Source organism: Vespa velutina, chromosome 18, assembly GCF_912470025.1.
Source record: "Vespa velutina chromosome 18, iVesVel2.1, whole genome shotgun sequence".
NCBI lineage: Eukaryota > Metazoa > Arthropoda > Insecta > Hymenoptera > Vespidae > Vespa > Vespa velutina.
The window spans coordinates 1,037,868-1,055,772 of NC_062205.1; the positions used below are offsets into that span (position 1 = coordinate 1,037,868).

At 26.2% G+C, this 17,905-nt stretch overlaps 1 protein-coding gene across 7 annotated transcripts in view; it reads right to left on the reverse strand.

The window, feature by feature from the left end:
• LOC124955512 (zwei Ig domain protein zig-8-like) overlaps positions 1 to 17,905 on the reverse strand; it is a 198,940-nt gene that overhangs the window by 71,648 nt on the left and 109,387 nt on the right. The gene's annotated exons all lie outside the window — the stretch shown is intronic.

Sequence of the window (17,905 nt, forward strand, 5' to 3'; positions counted from 1 at the left end):
TTTTATACCTTAGCATAATAATTTATGTTATTATAATAATTTATATTATTAATATCATAAGCATTTAGGTAATATCATTATTTAATCAAATTAAGAAAAATTAATTGTCGTGAAGTGCTGAAGTAATTACAATAAAAGTTTGTATTAGAGTGCCTCTGATTTTCTTATCTTCAATTTTTTTTTTTTTTGGTTTTATTCACTGTTATATGCTATTCCTCCGCCAACACCATTTTCATTGGTAATATTATTATATTATTATTATTATTGTATTATTATTATTATTAATATTATTATTATTATTATTATTATTATTATTATTATTATTATTATTATTATTATTATTATTAGATAACGCCATCATCATAAACATCAATATCATTATTATATAATTACGAGAATACTGGATCCGTATAATCGTATAAACATACAGTTAAAGAACATATATTACTCCTACCCCACCTTGCTTGAAATTCCAAGTTCCAGCATTCTAGTAAGAGCGACGAGACATATAATTGGTCAGAATCTTTCCTCTACCATTCCATTATTCATTTTCCCGAACATTAAAATTACGAAAGAGGAATCACATGAAAGATATTAAAATTTATTTCTGATACTCACAAATAACATTTTAAGCACGACACTTAGACCTAATAAAATAAACGAAACTCATTTCTCAAAAACACAAATTTATATATTTTTTTTTTTTTATGAAAAATTTCCTTTCTCTTGGCGAAATAAAAGATATAATACTCTTCAACATCTACTATTCATAAATTGTCAAAATTTATGAAAACATCATCCATCGATTATTGACTTTGAAGTTCATAATCAAAATTCCTAACTGCTATCCGACATGTTCACAAATGGCAAATAATGGAATGCCTCTTAGATACAGGATGTGATATAACATCCTTGGATAAGATATTGATGAGAAATATCGTAAGGCCCATTTGTACATTGTAACATGGCGATTAATGACGCCATCGAATAAACACTGACCCCTGGGTGTTGCGCCATCTGTGAAAGTGATGGGTGGAAATCACCATAGTTACTCGGACTACGTTATGATAAGGATTATCATTAACGACTTCACTACAACGATACAAAAAGAAATTGCATAATTTTTCTAATGTCACTTAACATCAACTAAACAATATCAAATTGAAAATTTTATAACAAAGAAAAGATCGTCCTGATGTCGGTCCAATCTTTGTTAGAAATGTTACAAGAAAACGATAAAGGTAAGAAAATGACATGTAAGAAATTATAAAATATTTGGACAATGCGAATCCGTGGTGCATTTTAATTGAAGTTTGGAAATTATAATGATTTCACGTCGATTTATGAATATAATCGTGTAATCATATATTTTAGAAAAGTTGCTAAATATTTTTGTATAAAAGTACAATATCTTAGACGTATAATTATAATATTTATATTTATATGTTTAGAATAAAGTTTAATATTCTTTTTCTTTTTAATATAAATGTCCTCCATATTGGGAACACAATATTTTTGTAATTTTGAACTTTGGCCTTTTTTTTTAAACTAGTAAAATGGAAATATTAAGATAAAGCAGAGTGGAAAGATTAGAATAGATATATACTTGTATATATACAATATCATCAACAGAGAAATGGCTATTTTTTTTTTTTTCTCTATCTTTCTCGTCATTTTATGAGTTGAAGCATAAAACCTGGTTTGTATAGTAAAAAGTTTAGAACAAATGTGATGAATTCTTCTTTAAAGTAAACGTAAAATGAGTTCATGCATTCTTAATTTTTAAATTTTACAGTAAAAAAAAATTTTCTCATATTCAATGCATGATTGTATTTGACAACTTGCAATATCTCTAATAAATCTATTTCCATTTACAATAAGATCGTTTGAATAACAAAATCAAGTGTCAATATATCTAATATAAAATATGTTCATAATAATCGACATATTTTATTAAATACTGTTATATTTCAAATTTCGAGATATTATTTCTTAAGAGATATACATGCAAAAATTGGAAAGCGAAAGGGAAAAAAAAATTAAAAAACTAAATCTTCGTTTTTTTACAGATATTAATTAATTACATCGGGCGACTGCTTTAACCAATTAAGCTACCAAGAAACTTCCAGCCCAAATTTTCCCACGGATACTAATGTGTATCTTGGTCGCAACCGAGATGAAAGAGAATTAATCCTAATTCCTTTAACTCCCACCATAATACACTCAAACCTCTATGACAATGCATAACACTTGATGTTACTGCCCCTAAAAAACACCAAATGTCATTCACAGCAAGAGACATCATCGATAATTATTGGTTGCCATCACTTCGCAGCTGATCCGGACAGTTTACTTTACTTACATACTAACATGCAACACACATATATAAACACACAACATCGAACAGTAATTTTTACTATTATCAGCTGGAAAAAGTGAGAGGGCGGGGGAGGAGGATGGACGTTGGTTCCTTTCGTCCCATAGATAGAACAGATTACCCGTAAGAAACTTTGAGCCTTGGTGCCTCGACCAGGATTCGAACCTAGGAACTTTCGCTTTCCGAATAAACGCTCTAGCATCGAGCTACGAAGACCTATATTTATATTTACATATAAACGTCTATATATACAATACAATTTCCTAATACATATATTAAATTCCATATAAGAAAATGAAAAATTATTTTTCCACTGTCCTAGACTCAACATAATGATACATTTGATGTACAATCATATGTCTATTTTTTGATAATAAATTTTTAATCAACGTATAATTAATACTTGTAATTTATTCAAATATACTGTATGAATCCTGTATGGCCTTGAATCGCGCGCCATTTATGAATGGTTACGGAAGAACTCGAGTGCTTCCGTAAATTTGTAAAGGCCATATGCAAAAATTTCAAGGTTATGTTAGGATAGATTCTTTATTTATGTTTTTCTGATCAATTCCTACTGATATTTACATATATATATATATATATATATAACCACAATCTGTCATTTAATTAATTCATGATTTTCTACATATGTCTCTTTTTTCATTTTCTAATATCGTTAAAACAATAAACATATTTTAAAGTCTTCTCACACATGATTTATTTAAAATAGTAATAAAACATAAAAAATATACATAAATTAAAGTCTATGAGAATTATGAAAATATATTCAGATAAAATATGTATATAATTCTTTTGTTCGTTAAGAGCATGGCAAAACGTGCATAGAAATTTTCCTTCTAGAAAAGAAAATTTGAATAAAATAAAGAAGCAATTTATTTTTCCATTACGCAAAAAAATTGATTTAACTTTTGTAGAAATAATTCATAGAAATAAAACGTTGTTGTAAGAATAATAAAGAAAGAAATAATGTTATTGTTGTCACGTTAAATTATCACGTTAAAAATGCTTCAATTAGGCAAACAACGCTCGAACGTTTTATCAATTTTAATGAAATACTTTGATGAATTAACCCGTATAAATTGAGCAACATGTTTTCTCTTTGACCATCGTTATCGTATTACTTAGACTAGAAACATAACGAAGCAAAGATGAGCGTGGATTGGTGCTAGGTGAACATCACGGTAAAATCAAAACAACGTATTCTAATACAAGTGTTTATATAGAAGCGACAAGGAGATCTGCGAGGAAGAGAACGTAAAGTTTACTCCGTTTGCCTCGAAATTCTCCTCTATTCTTCCCTCCCATCCGTACTTTCACCATAATCTCGTACATCCTTTAAAATATCCATAAAATGACTCTTTTTTATTTAATCGATCAAGTGTTTTTTACAAACAAAATTATTTAATATTTACTATCAATGGTATTAAATATTTCATTTATAAATTTATATTAATCTTTAATTGATAACATATTAAATAAATCATTGAAAACATTTTTCTTCATTTCAAATAATTTATCATTTTATTAAGTAATTAATGACATTTTTTAATTCCAAATTTTCAAAAAGTTTCGCATAAACAAAGTGTGAGATATAAATAAAGTTATATATTTTATTTGACGTATTTATTATATATTACACGTGATGACTTCGTTGGGCAAGATTCTTTTTTGTTCATTCAAACCAATAATCAACTTTTTCATAAAACATATTTTAACTAACTAAAAATAACACGACATCAGTGTACATACATATCTGTATATTCACACAATTTATTCATATTCGATAAAAGTATAAAAATAATTCTGTTCAGACTTAGATACAAAAATGAATAATGAATAACATGAATAAATAATTAAATTAAATAGGTAAAAAAGAAAAAAAGTTAAAAAATTCAAAATTAATATATAAATATTTCTTTCTATTAATAGTTATTAATACAAATATAGTAGGATGCATTTTATATTATTGTCCGTGAAGAGTATAATATCAAGAGTAAGGTTTCAAAATGTCGCCCAATACTGAGCCTATCCTTCAGCTTGTATCTAGCTTCCCTTATGATAAATATGTTCAAGGTCTAAAGATTCGTCCAAAGAAACAGCTACAGTTTACAACTGCATCGAGTCTATTCTGTTTTTTACGGAAAAAAGAAAACAATCTCATTTCGATTTAACCCTCTTTCCAATTACAATGGGTATTCGCATATAGTGGATCTGGACATGAAGACAAAAATAAGGTAGAAATATGAACAATAAAGCCATACTACAAATCCTTGGGAATCCTTTTGTGCATTCAGATTTACAGCCGAGAAAAATAGAATTAAAAAAAGAATCAAATTTGAGACTAGTAATAAAATAACATCGCCTTTTATATTAACGATTCTTCGAAAGAGAAGATCTCATCGCATATAGTGATTCTGAAAAATATTGGGACATTACTATGTGAATAAATTTATAGCACTCAATTTCGATCGTTTATAGGGCAATCGTCTTGCTTATTTTTTTTTTTTTTTCTAACATTATTACAATAAGTTATTTATTATTTTCCATAAAGATATATATGATTTATTTGAAGAATTTGTATAAATTATATAATGTAAAAATCTTTAAATGAAATAGTGCCAAATCTTTTAGCTCATAAAAAATATTCGTATACTGTTCATTTTTATTATTTATTCAATACAATTTAATATTATAAACCAATTTTAATATTTCGTGGTACCATTCTATTATAGAAAATGTTTGATATATTCCTTTGATATATTCCTTTGTTTGATATATTCCTTTCTTTCCGATATTCTATAGTTGTACGGATTTATTCATTCTCGTATATTCGTTTTAATTCGGCTACTGAAGAAATTGAAATTTTTCGACTTTTCCTACCTAATTCATCCCATAAATTCTCGATAGGATTAAAGTCCAGGCATTGTTTTGCTGTAGGAATAATTTATGAATCTTTAATATTTTAAGAAATCTTAATACTAATAAAATATTAATACAATGCCTGCTTAGTACTTGAGATTTTTATTCAGATAAAATTTAAAACTAAAACTATAAATTATCTTTTGAGTATGTTTATATAAAGATTTTTATCCACAAAAACAAAAAATCCAATTATCAAAAATATCATCGAAAATTAATTTTCTATGTGTACATACGAAATAAATTATCTAATGTGATTGATAAATGGGATTAGTTCTATAAAAAAATTATCATTTTGGTTATATTTTCCAAATATTTCTCTTTACTCGTATATTTATGCAATTTCTCTAAAGCTCGAAACAAACGAACGTAAGCATTATATTACGTGCTGTACAGATTAGCTTGTTCTCCGTTTATTTCTCGCAATATTTATTAGTAAGTAAACAAGAAAATGAAAGTATTAATTAACCTAAATATTCCATAAATTCTCCTCTGGAGTGTCACTTCTTTTACGTGTACTTATGCGAATATATACGTTGCTTCTGTTGAGAAACATATGCATACGTGTGTCCGTAGGTGATATATGAAGGTGATTTAAAAGAAAAATAAAAGACAAAATAAATAACATTTCTTATGAAAATAATACAAAAAATTAGATCTTCGTTTTTTACAAATATTAATCGGGCGATTGCTTTAACCAATTAAGCTACCAAGAAACTTCCAGCCCAAATTTTCCCACAGATATTTATTATCTAATGGTGACTACTAAAAAAGATGAAAGAATTAATCCAATTCCACTTCCCACCCGTAATATAATATCAATTAACAATATTATCTATGACAATGGACAACACTTGGATATTATTATATAACACACTCCGTATCAAGCCATTACAAGATCAGATTAAGTTTAATGTGTACCATCGGTGGTAATAGGTACACATGGATACGGAACCTGTTAAAACATCTAAATTTTGTTCATAGCAAGAGAATCGTCATCGATGATTAATTATTACGGTTCCACCCACTTATCCACTGAAATGGACTTATTTTTTCCCTTTTATTACTATGTGTAACACCCCCACACATTCCCTTTACTTACTTATGAGTTCTCTCTAACCTGTAGAGACACTCAAAAGCAGTAACACAAACACTAAATTATATTATTATTCTACTTTACTATTCAGCTGGAAGGGAGAGATGGCGGGAAGAGAATGGACGCTGGCTTTCTTCGTCCTAGATATAAAAGAGGATAAACATTCGTAAGAAAACTTTGGGCCTTAGTATTCTCGACCCAGGATTCGAACCTAGGATCTATCGCTTTCCGAACGAACGCTCTATCATCGAGCTACGAAGATCTATATTTATATTTACATATAAACATCTATATATACAATACAATTTCCTAATACATGTGTTAAATTTCATATAAAAAAACGAAAAATTATTTTTACATTGTTTCAACTTAACGTAGTGTTACATTTGATGTACAATCAAATGTTTATCTTTTAACAATAAATTTTTAATCAATGTATAATTAATAATTGAAATTTATTCGTTTTATTGTATGAATCCTGGCCCTGAATTGCGTGCCATTTACGAACGTTTACGGAAGAACACGAGTGCTTCCGTAGATTTGAAGAAACTACGTACCAAAGTCATAAGGTTATGTTAAGATAGATTATTTATTTATATTTTTCTGATCAATTCCTACTGATATCTATGTATATATATATATATATATATATATATATATATATATATATATATATATATATATATATATATATATATATATACATACAATTTGTCATTTAATTAATTCGCAATTCTTTAACTAAGTCTTTCTTTTTCATTATTTAATACCGTCATAAACGACAGACATATTTTAGCGTCATTACACGTATTTTGGTTAAAATAATAATTAGACATAAAAAAATATACATTTATTAATTAATTTAACGTCTATAAATATTATAAAAATCCATGCAGATGAAACATGTATAAGACATGTATATAATTCTTTTGTTCGTTAAAAACACAATAAGTATGTATAATTTTTATGTAAAAAAGTTGGTTTAGAAATAAAATTATCTGAACGAAAATCAAATTTTGTTCAGAAATAAAACGTCGTGAAGAAAAATAAAGAAAGAAATAACGTTATTGTTGTTTATTATCGAGTTAAGATTAAGCTTAAATCAGGCAAACGATGCTCGAACATTTTGTCAATTTTAAAGAAATACTATGAAGAATTAATCCGTATGAATTCAGCAACATGCTTCATATCTGACTATTATCGTATTATTTAGACCAGGAATATAGCCAAGCAGTGTTGAGTGTTGATAATAATTAGATGAGCATCACGGTAAAATCAAAACAATATATTCCAATGCGAGTGTTTATAGAGAAACGACAAGGAGACTAGCGAGGAAGATGACGTATAGTTTATTTTGCTAGTCTCAAAATACTCCTCTCTACACTCCTCTTTCATTCCCACTTCACTATAATCCCGCAGATCCTTTTAAATAATTATGAGGTGACTCTTTTTTATGTAATCGATGTTTTTTTAAAAATAAAATTATTTAATATGTACTATCATCGATAATAAAAATTTCAATTATTAATTGATTATTAATCGCTAATTAACAACATTCTACATTTATTATTAAAAGGGTGAATATCTATTTTTTCCTTGATATCAAATAATTTATCAAGTAATTGATGACATTTTTTAATTCCGAATTATCGAAAAGTTTCACGTAAACAATACTAACTAGTTACAAATTTCGTCCGATGTATTTATATTACCCATGAAGAAATCCCTTTTTTTGTTTATTCAAACTAAAAGTTGACTTTTTCGGAAAACACATTTTATCTAATTAAGATTAAAACAATATCGGTATGCATACATATGTGTATATTCACACAATGTATTGATACTTAATGAAAGTATAAAAATAAGTCGATTCAGACTTAAATACAAAAACAAATAATGAATAATATAACTAAATAATTAAATTAAATAGGTAAAAAAACAAAAATAATTAACAAATTAAAAATTAATATAAATATTTTTTGTTTCTATTATATGATTATAACAAATATCTTAAGATAGATTTTATATTGTTGTTCGTGAGGAATATGTTATCGAGAGTAAGGTTTCAAAATGTCGCTTCATACTAAATGCATCCCTCAGCTTATGTCTATCTCCCCTTATGATAAATATGGTCAAGGACCTATAGGTCATCGAATGAAACAGCTGCAGCTAGTATATCCTATCTTTTAAAGACAACAAGAAAACGAACACATTTCGATTTAACTCCCTTTTGGATTACTGAGAGCATTGGCATATAGTGAATCTGAACATGAAGAGAAGAATAAGGGTTACGAACAATAGGGTTAAACCTTTGGGAATCCTTTTGTGCATTCAGACATACAACTCAAACGAGAAAAAGAGAATTAAAGAAAGAATTAAATTTGAGACTAATAATAAAAGAATATCGCCTTTTATATTATTTGATTTTTCCTTAAGACAAGATCACATCGCATAAAGTGGTTTGAACATTTCAATGTGAATAAATTTATAGCACGATACTTCAGTCATTTATATAACAATCACATTGCTAATTTTTTTTTTCTAACAATAAGTTATTTATTATTGCCTATAAAGATATATGATTTATTTGAAAAATTTTATATAAATTATATAATGTAAAAATTATTAAAAGAAGTAAGGCCTCATTTTTTGTTTATAAAAAATATTCGAACGTCGTTAAGTTTTATTATTTATTCAATATAATTTAGTATTATAAAACAATTTTAATACTTCGTGCTGAAATCATTTTGTTTTAGAAAATATTTTAATCTGTTTGATATATTATTTTTTTCCTTTTTCCAATATTCAATATCGTTATACTTGTCCATTCATTTTCATATATTCGTTTTAATTCTGAGAAATTGAGATTTTCCAAATTTTCTTATCTAATTCATACCATAAATTCTCGATAGAATTATTTGGAAATTTAACCATTGTTATGGGGTAAGAAGAATTTATGAATCTTTTGTATAATAAGAAATCCTGCACAATGTCTGCTTAGTGGTTGAGATTGTTAATCTGATAATACTTAAAATTAAAATTATAAATTATCTTTAAATAAGTTTATGTAAAGATTTTTATTCGCGATAAAAAAAAATCCAAATATCCAAAATATTTAATTGATAATTAGTTTTGCAGATACATACGTACATACGAAATAAATAATCTAATGTGATTGATAAATGAGATTAATTCTATAAAAATTATTGTATTTGTTATATTTTGCAAATATTCTTTTTTACTCGTATATTTTCGCAATTTCTCTGAAGCTCGAAAGAAATAAACAACGATATTGTATTACGTGTTGTAGAGATTTGTTCGTTACTTCTTCGTGTGTTTCTATTATTATTTACTAGTGAAAGTAAACAAGAAAGTGAAAATGTTAATCAATTCAAACATTCTATACCTCGTCTTCTTGAATCTTGCGTCTTGAGTTCTATTTGAGTTCTATGCGTACATATCCAAATAAACACGTTAGTTTTATATTGAGTAACATACACATACGTGTGTCCGTAAATAATTACATTTCTTTCGAGATACTTTGGCTATACAACAATGGCTTTCGAATATGTTATCAGTCCTTAACACATTGATTGATATTGTCTTATATTTTATCTTAAAAATGGGATTTGTATTATTTTTTCATTATTTTCAACTTAGGATGATAAATTATCGCAACTTTATGTGTGTAGATCTTATGATTTAATCTGATTGTACATTTATCAATACGGCGATATTTTTGTACGAAATATATGATATTCGTATAAAATAGTAAAAAAAAAAAAAAAAAAAAATCTTACTGTATTTTTTTATACTGTTCGTCAAAAAATTAAAATTTGTGTCAAATATTATCATCTTTAACTTTTCGATCAATAAAAACAAATGAACTGATCATTAAGAATGAAAATAATAATTCATATTTATATATTAGAAATATTACAAATCAATATAAATTTTCTTTATTCATAATTTTATTATCCTATTTAATAATGCAATACAATAATAGTTATTGTTATTATCTTTATCATAATCATCGTAATATAAGAATTACATACATATACAAGAATGCATTCTGTACGAACGTCTACACATTTATATATGGATAAAATATTATTACAGCTCGATGACGACTAAACTTTAAGTCCCGTTATTTCATCCACCGCTACGAAACAGACGATTGGTCAGAATTCTTCCCCCACCTTTCCGCTTTTCATTTGCCGAAGTCGTCGGGTTAAAAAGCATGAACCTTCTAGAAAACTTCAGAGTCGTCTACCGCCGATATTCAAAAAACCTTTTCCAATCGTAGAACATCTCGATGCTTGAACTAAGTGAAATATTAATGAAAAAGTTTCTTCTTTAATAGTAGAAGTATAGAATTTTCTTTTTGCGGAATATTTGTTATTATTACGAGACGTAATATTCTTTCCCCTTCTCCTCTTAAAATTCTAAAATTTTAGCAAAAAATAATCCATCGATTTCAAGCTGTAATTGAAATTTGTAAGCAGAGCTCTTCAATGCTATCAGTCGCTTCCACAGATGGCGAATAATGGAACACCTCATAGATATAGGAAATAACTGCATACGTAATCGCGAACAAAGATAGACAATGTACTGGACGCAATGCAATGTCCTTGAATAAGATATTGGAGAGACATATCTTAAGGCTGATTGGTACATTATAATATGGCGATTTGTAATGAAATAAATACTGCACCTGGGTGATACGCAACTGCGCTACCTGTGAATGTTGTGGGTGAAGATCCATTTAGATCAGTGCAGCTACCATTCGGACTACGTTAAGGTATTATAAATAATATCATTAATGGTTTTACTACAGCGATACAGAAATACCTCATAATCTTTCTAACAAAAACTTAAACTGAAAATTCAATAACAAAGAGAAGATCATCCTGATCGTTTTTCAAATCTTGCTAGAATTAACACAATCACACGATAAAGGTAAGGAAATCCTATGTGTAAAATTATAGAATAATTCGACAATGCAAATGAGTGCAGCGTTTTAAAGTTAAAGTTTGAAAATTTGTATATTTTCACGTCCGTTTATGAACATAATCGTGTAACGGACAATTCCAGAATAGATGAAGAATGTTTTTCTATTTAATTACAATGTCTTAGACGTATAATCATAATATATTTTTATATTTATATATTTGATATTTCTTTAAGATAATATATATATATATATATAAGTTTTATTATTTATTCAATATAATTTAGTATTATAAAACAATTTTAATACTTCGTGCTGAAATCATTTTGTTTTAGAAAATATTTTAATCTGTTTGGTATATTATTTTTTTTCTTTTCCCAATATTCAATATCGTTATACTTGTCCATTCATTTTCATATATATTATATATATATATATATATATATATATATTTATATATATATATATTAGTTATATTGAATAACCCATTTAATTGTTTGAGTAACTTTCGACCTTGACTTTTCCGTACATTCAGTGAAACGGAATTATTACCTTCATGTTAATGGTTATAAAAAGTTCCTCCTGACAGGAAGCTTAGAAAGAAATGATAGTTTTTTTTTAAAAGGTACATAGAAATCGGGCCTTTTTTAATTTCCCAATTAGAAAATAAACTTCTTCATATTTAAATTATCCACATACAGAATTTATCTACATGCAGTATTTCTAATAAATCTATTTCTATTTGCAATAAGATCATCTGTAAAATGTAATAATGTAAAACGAGAAATGAAATGTCAATACGTCCGATATAAAATATATTTATAATAATCGACATATTTTATTAATCGTTGCAATATATTAAATTTAAAATATTTCGTGAGATGATCTTATCGTGAAAATTGAAAAACGAAGAAAAAAATAAAAAAATTCTATCTTCATTTATTTTTTCTACAGATGTACGAGCGACTGTTCTAACCTTAAGTTATCGTGAAAACTTCCGAACTAAATTATCTACGGAAACTTTCACTCTGATAAAGAAATAAAGCTTTGATCCAATTCCCATTTTTGACCATAATCGTTTGGTGTCTAACAATGGGAAACAAACGATGATTTCATTGCTGAAAAAATTGACGAATGCCGTCACAAAAAACGTCCTCACTAATTATGATTAAATCCTCATACTACAGCTATATATTTATTAACAAATTCTAATATTTAACTCAAACTAATGATTAATGAAGTCAGAAAAGCGGTAATGTTTCGTAATTTCTCCTCTACCTCCTAAAAATAGAAGATACACGTAAAAAAGTCTTTTGGCCTTGGTTTCCTCAACCTAGGATTCCAACCTAGGATCTTTTTCTTTCCGAATAAATGCTCTATTACCAAGCTACGCAGGCATATATTTACATGTAAACATCTATATATAAATTACAATTTTTTAATGCGTATATTAAATTCCATAGAATTTAACGAAAAATTATTTTGTCTCGACATAATGTAACGATATATTTATTGCACAATCAAACGTTTATCTTTTAACAATAAATTTTTAATCTACCTTTAATGAATACGTGTAATTTATTCAATATACTATATAAATCCTGACTCTGTGTCGCGCACCATTTACGAATGAATATGAGTTACGAAAAAATACGAGTGTTTCCAATGATTTTTAGTAGATACATGAAAAGGTAAGATTATGTTAAGATATATTCTTTATTTATATTTTATTAATCACTTTCTACTAATACCAAAGTATATTATTAATCTAATAAATAATCTATTCTTTACATAAGTCTTCTTTTTCATTTTCTAATATTGTTAAAAACGACGAATATATTTTAGACACACCACACGTAATCTGTTTAAAATAATAATTAAACATAAAAAAATATACAGAATTTAATTTTATATTTAATTATATAAAATAATGAATTTAATGAGACAGCTTATTTTTTTTTTCTTTTTTCTTTTTTTTTTTTTTTTTTTTTTTCGCAAAAAATTCAATTTTCATACAAGTGGCCCGTAGAAATAAAACTTTTTAAAGAAAAATAAAGAAAGAAATAATATTATTGTTGTTTGTTATCTCGTTAAGACTTAAGTTGAAACGAGCAAACGATACTTGATCGTCTTGTTAGTTTAAAAAAAATACTTTTTAACAATTTATTCGTATGAATTCATCAATACGCTTTGCCTCTCGCTATCATCGTCGAATTACTTAGACTAGAAACATAGCAAAGCAGTACTGAGTGTGGATAGCAGCTAGATGAGCATCATGGTAAAATCAAAACAATGTATTCTGATATGAGTGTTTATAGAGAAGCGAGAAGGAGAACTGTGAGGAAGATGATGTATATTTTACTTCGCTAGCCTAGCAATTCTCCTCTCTATTGTTCTCTTCCATCTCTACTTCACTATAATCCTGTACATACTTTTAAATAACCACGACATAGCTTATTTCTAAGTAATCAGCTAAGTGTTTTTTTCCAGAATAAATATATTTAATGTATACTGTAAACTAAGATAATATTTCTAAAATTAATCATTACTTTGTAATATTATACATGAATTATGGAAAACATTAATACCTTCTTTTTTATTAATGTTATACAATTTATCAGAGACTTGACGATGATAGACAAGACAATTTGTGAAAACAACTACTGGCACACGACACGTATACACATCAAATGTACTGGTTAGCTTGATAAAGTTAGTTGTAAAGGTAATTTTATAAATAAAAAAATAAAATAAAAATATGATATTTTTTAATTCCGAATTTTCGAAAAGTTTCACTTAAACCAAACTCGTTATATATTTCTTGTTACATATTCCTTCTTATGTATTTATATTATATTGTATATCGTGATTTCATTTACTTAGAGATTTCTTTTTTACTTTATTGAAAATAAAAATCGATTTTTTCATTATAACGCGTTTTAAATAAATAAAAATAACATGATATCGTTATACCTGTATATATATATATATATATATATATATATATTCGTATTTAAAAAAAAAAGTGTAAAAATAGAACAGTTCACACTTAAATACAAAAATTAAAGATGAATAATATATTTTAATTTAAATTGAATTAAATGGATAAAAAAAAAACGAAAAGAAAAATAATTAAAAAATTAAAACAATGTAAATATTTTATTTTTTTATTTTTTTATTTTTTTTTTTTATTATGGTTTTAACAAATGTACTATGATGTATTTTATATATTTCTTTATGAGGAATATGATTCAGAGAAAGTTTTCAAAATGTAGTCTCATGGAGAATGTACTTTTCAGTTTGCATCTAACGGCCCTTATGGAAATAAGGTCTAGGACCGAAGGGCTTTCCAAAGAAACAGCTGCAGCTGTAAGCTGCAGATAGTCCATCCTGTCTTCTACGAAAACAAGAAAACGAACTCGTTTCGATTTAACTCTCTTTCTGATTATGATGGGGACTGGTACATGGTGGGAATTGGAACATGGTGGGGTTAGGCATATGGTAGGTATAAACAGGAAAAGGAATAGAAGGGAGAAATATGAACAATGGGAACCATACAAGAAACCCTTGAGAATTATTCTGTTTTCACATTTTCAAACCGACGTAATACAGAGATTTAAAAGAAGAATTAAATAAGGGACTAGATGTAAAATGATATTGCTTATTTTTTATTATACAGGGTTCTTGGAGAAATCAGATTTAACTACAATAGTTCCAAAAAATATTCGTACGTTCTAATGAGAATAACTTCATAGCATGTTATTTCAGTCATTTATTCAGTGATCGTCCTGCTTATTTTTGTTTTATTTTTTTTTTTCTTTCTAACAATATGTTATTTATTATTATTGATACAGATATATGAGTTATTTGAAAAATTTATATGTATTATATAATGTAAAAATCTTTAAAAGAAATAGTGCCAAATTTTTTAGCTCATAAAAAATATTCGGATACTGTTCATTTTTATTATTTATTTAATACAATTTATTATCATAATATAATTTTAATATATCGAGGCGAAAACATTCTATTTTAGAACGTATTTTAATCTGTTTGGTATATCGTTTTTTTTTATTTAAAAAAAATTTTTTTTTTTAATATTTTAGTTATATAGGTTTATTCATTCTCATATATTCGTTTGTATTCAGCTGCTGAAGAAATTGAATTTTTTTTTTGAATATTTCTATTCAATTTATCTCATAAATTCTCAATAGGATTAAAATCCAGTCATTCTGATGAGATATGAAGAATTTATAAATCTTTCATAATAAGAAATCTTACATAATGTCTGTCTAATGCTTGAGATTGTTATTCTGATAAAACTTAAAACTAGAACTATAAATTATCTTTAAATATGTTTAGGTAAAGATTTTTAATCGCGATAAGGAAAAATCGATAATATCGAAAATATCATCGAAAATTAATTTTCCGTACATATGTACATATAAAATAAATAATCTAATAAATAAATAAGATAAATGAGATTAATTCTAAAAAATTATCGTATTTGTTATATATCGCAAGTATCCTTTTTTATTCCTATAATTTTACAATTTCTTTTAATCTCGAACGAAACAAACATAGGCTTTCTATTACGTGCTGTACAGATTTGTTTGTTTCTTCCCCGTCTAACATTATTTACTATACTAGTGAAAGTAAACAAGAAAGTGAAAATATTAACCAACATAAACATTTTACATCTCGTCCTCTTTAATGTCAGATGTGCTACGCGTACATATCTGAATAAATATGTTATGTTTGCATTTACTAACATATATATATATATATATATATATATATATATATATATATATATGTATGCATAATATAGGAATATATCGAAAGAGAGAAAAAAGGAGATAAAATAAAAACAATAGATTTCTTTCGAGATACTTTATTTTCATCAATGATGATCGTTCAATATATTATTAATTCTTTAACAAATTGATTAAGATTTTTGTACATTTTATTTTGAAAATAACAATTACATTTTCTTACAATGATAAATTATTGCAACTCTACTTATGTGTGTTTGTACATGAGTGCATCATACGTAATATAATTGTACCCTTATCGATAGCTTGATTAGTCAGTTAACAATTTTGTTACAGGGAAGTTTTTGTACAAAATATATAAAAATTCCACAAAATAGTAATATAAATAAATAAAATTCTGAATATTACGATAGGAAATTTTACTTTTGTTTATACTATTTTAATGGAATTTGTTAGAAAATTTAATTTTAACTTTTGAAGCGAGAAAAACCAAGTACCGAGATATTATTATATTATAATATCAATAATAATAATTTATATGTACATATTATAAATATTATAAAATATACAAAAAATATATAATATTATGCATTTTTATATGTCATACTCATATACAATATATATTCGTATATTTTAAACAATTAAAATATATGAAAATATATACATTTTTTTTATTAATAATTTCTTTATTCCATTTATTAACAAATCACAATAATAATTATAATAATAATAATTATTATTATTAATATCATAATCATCACAATCATTATTATTATAATTTTAAGAATTTTGCATTACGTATAATTCTATAAACGTGTATATGTACATATACGCACATATATACATACATAAAATTACCCTCCCAAACAAGCTGCAGTAAGTCCCACTACAAAGTTTAAGTCCCTCCCTCTCCGTCAAGATATGCGATTGGTCAGAATCCTTCCCCTACCTTTCGAATCATCGAGTTATAAAGAAGGACTACCGATATGCAGTCCCATTCGAAAAACAACGCTCGCCGGTGCGGGATCATTTTTCGAACGTACATCTCATAATCAGTGAAACGAACAAAAATCGTTTTTTCTTTTTAACGAAGTGAAGATGTATATAGAATACAAGGGAGATTCTCGTCTGAAATTCGGATTGAAAGTCAACAACACAGCAACGAAAGGACCACTCATCGCAACGTCTCAATCGTGCCATCGTATTTTATTCGGTAAGTCGAAATAAAACAATAAATGCACACTCGCACTATATTATCTAAAGATTCCATAATTTTTATTTCGTGCAATAATTAGATCGAAACAAGCAAAACAAAGATTTATCATAAAAAAAAATTTTTTCGATCCAATTAAATGCCGCATAATGTTTGGATATCTCTAGACGATTATTCGTTAAACAATGTTATTCATTAAACAATATTTTTCATTAAAAAATATTTTTTGTTAAACAATATCAAAAAAAAAAAAAACGTCAGAATGCAAAATGCATGTTCCGACAAATCTAATGTACATGTTATTATTTTTTCCTTTATACGAACAAGCTCGTAATCCTTGTAGATCAAATAGATATTCCGTTCTTGAGGCGCTTTATTCGATTAAATGTCGACATAAATCGATATGGATTTTGATGATGATAATAATAATAATAATAATAATAATAATAATAATAATAATAATAATAATAATAATAATAATAATAATAATAATAATAATAAAATAACGTGATTGTAACCAAACCAAATTATCTTTTGCTAAATAAATCTC